This window comes from Podarcis melisellensis, assembly GCF_964234715.1.
Source record: "Podarcis melisellensis genome assembly, chromosome: 2".
In the NCBI taxonomy this organism is placed as follows: domain Eukaryota; kingdom Metazoa; phylum Chordata; class Lepidosauria; order Squamata; family Lacertidae; genus Podarcis; species Podarcis melisellensis.
In genome coordinates, this window is record NC_138529.1 from 41,795,911 (window position 1) to 41,799,279 (window position 3,369).

The window sequence follows — 3,369 nt, forward strand, 5'->3', positions numbered from 1 at the left end:
CTTCTTTGTTCTTATGCAACAAACTAATTCCAATATTCAGCTGTGAGCTTACACATTTTATGTTTTGGACACCATGTGGTTTCTAACTAACCCCAAATAAGATTTGGGAGGAGAGTGGGAGAACATTCCATTGCACATCAATCCTAGCTCCAACTGCACTTAGTTGGAGAAGCTTTCTAAGCAATTATGAGTGATATCCAAGAGAACATGGGAAGCAAACCAATGGAAGACTGGATAGACTCCGGAGTTCCCATAATCCAACTTAACATGTGAATCCTTACCTTTAATTGCTTAAAAGTAAAATGATGCTATGTTGTAGTCCCTAGCGCTACTCTAAAAACACCTGTCATGTGCTTAACAAGAGAAAGGTGTTGTTCTGTGTTCCTTTTATCAGCCTTCTATCATGCTGAAGACCTTTTAGTTAGAAATTGTTTTCCCTTATACTGGCAGTAGCCAGAGTTGGTGACATAAACAGGGTACTTTTATGGTTGCCAAGCCAAATAATGGCCAGTAAACCAAGCCAACGTACCACAACTATTATCTCCAAGCAATTCTAAACACTGGCAGTTTCCATTTAGCACACAAATGTGTACCTTCTGGATCCTACAGAGCAGTCATATTCCTCCTGAATGGACATCAAAATCATTTGCAAAGCTATTTTATATCTAAATTTTATCAAATGAAATGCCATAGAAATCTTAAGTGATGATGATAGTCAAACTGTTTAGACACTTGATTATCTTATCTTTTCCAGGTTCAAGTACCTGGGTTTAGAGTTAGCACATATTTCTTGAGGTGTCTCCATGGACACCAGTTCTCCATCTCTTCTCCCTCCTCGGCGGCATGCTGTGATTCACACTAATAGATGATCTCCAGACATCCGATACACTTTCTATATTTTAAACCTCGCCCTTTTGGAAAGGATCTCGGTTCTAAATATAATGGTATTACAACCTGGGATGCTCTGATGCTCTACCTTGTTTTTCTTCTCCTTTATATCTGTCAGGGAAAGTGCCCAGTACACATCTTGAATGTCATTCAATTCATGCTTATTTATCTTTTAGCTCATCCTATTCTGTTCAACATCTGGGTGGGTATTTTTGTTGTGATTTTTGGCTGTTTTTTTACAAAATCATTTATTTTTCTCTTTGACAATTCCCTCTCATGTTTGCTGTAGCACGCAATCAGTTGAAAAGATGCCTGATGCTTCTTCTGGACTTTCCTGTTATGTCACATGTGCCATCAAAATGTTTAAGAGGTTAATCGTCAGTAATGATGGGATGAATAACAGTAGAAGATATACATTTCCTTTCCCGTTTCGTCCAAGAGCCAACAGTGTATTTAGGATTTAAGGGTCTTGCTGTGCAAGGGAGAGCAACAGAGACTGGTCTGGATTGGTGAAGATCAGGTGCTTGTTTGCAATTTGGGAGAAGTGAAACTGAAGTACTGTACATCATGAGGTCTCTCCTCCTCTGTTCAATTGACTGGAGGCAGGAGCTTTGAGGTTGGATGTGTGAGAGTATTTAACCATGACTGTTTAACTCTCAATGGGATGCGGGTGGCGCTGTGGGTTAAACCACAGAGCCTAGGACTTGCCGATCAGAAGGTCGGCGGTTTGAATCCCCGTGACGGGGTGAGCTCCCGTTGCTCGGTCCCTGCTCCTGCCAACCTAGCAGTTCGAAAGCATGTCAACGTGCAAGTAGATAAATAGGTACTGCTTCGGCGGGAAGGTAAATGGTGTTTCCTTGCGCTGCTCTGGTTCACCAGAAGCGGCTTAGTCATGCTGGCCACATGACCCGGAAGCTGTACGTCGGCTCCCTCGGCCTGTAAAGCAAGATGAGCGCTGCAACTCCAGAGTCGGTCATTACTGGACCTAATGGTCAGGGGTCCCTTTTACCTTTATTTAACCCTCAGCCCCAGTTACAATGCTTTCATATTAGTCCCTTACAGTTTTATGCTATTTTGCTGTGAAAGCAATCTTGGTCATCTGCTCCAGTGGGTAGTCTCTCTTTTGTTGACCCTTAATTCTCTTCAGCCTTGGGTTAGCACACACACACACTTATTTAGTGCCTTTCCAGACAATAAAAGCAATAAACTTTTATCGGAGTGCTGTAACCACAGGAACAAGTAAAACCACAAACCCTGCTGAGTCAGACCAAGGGCCCATCGAGTGCAGCATCCTGTTGCCCACAATGTCCACTCAAGGTGCCTTATGGAAACTCACAGGACTTCCTTGTTCTTTCTTCCTAACAATTAGTATTTAGTAATATACTGCCTCTGAACACGGAGGTCAGATTTAGCTATCATGTCTAAGCCCTATGCTCTACAATGCATGGGGTTAGAGATGTGAAGGCCCATGGAATGGAAAATTGTGTGTATGGTTGTTTTTCTTCCAATTTTCTTCCTGCCCCCCCCAACTTCAGATCTTTAGGGAGTCTCTACAAATACAAGAGGCTTCTTACTTTAGAGGTTAGTGCTCCCATTCAAGGAGGAGATCCAGAATGGCAATGGTTTTTTTTGTTCATTTTCACAGATCTCCTTGCATGTTAACACTGTTGAAACACACTGAAGGGGTACAGTTAGGGTTACCCCAGAAAGCCCTAAAAAACTGTTTGTGAATTCCCCCCCCCAGCCAGGCCTTTGCGTACACATTTTTAAAAACTGCATTTCCCTCTAAGACAAAAAGCATGAGCTAAGCAGTCCTCTGTAACAAAAACGCTGTAACAAACCCATAGCTGAGAACAGAAAAGCTTTTCGCTTCCCAGATCCAAGATAACCTTGTCCTGGTACATTGACTTGCAACATACTTCCAGGAGCAGGGCCAGAGACCGAAAAGCAACATTTCTATGTAAGAATCTGTGAAGGGGGAGAGGAAAACAGGGGTTTGGAAAAAGGATAAAACCTGCTTGTAAAATGTTTTCGGTGCGGCCTGTCTTTTGTGAACTGATGGCAGAATAAAACGCTCTTTCTCTGGATTAACCCCTTGGCATAGGCGCCGACTCCATGGGGCCTGAGGGGGCCCGAGCCCCCTCAAAAATTCGTTTGGGGGGGCTCTGCCCCCCCAATAATTTAAGAAAATTATTAGTTATATTATGCTTTGTAAAATCACAAAATTATGTTGGTATTTTTTATTTTCCTTGTTTGACGATAGTTACCTTTTAAAATACATTCAGTAATGAGTTAAAACAAAGCCACTCCCGATCTAGAGAGGGGGTGGGGTTGCGGGCTCTCGACCCATCAACAATCTCGTGGGGCTGGCGTCAGCCCCGCGAGAAGCGGGGATTCCCCCTAGCTCATTAATATTCACCGCCCACCTACAACACCTGAAGTGGCTTCTGTGTTTAATCATTCTTCCTTTATAACATTATC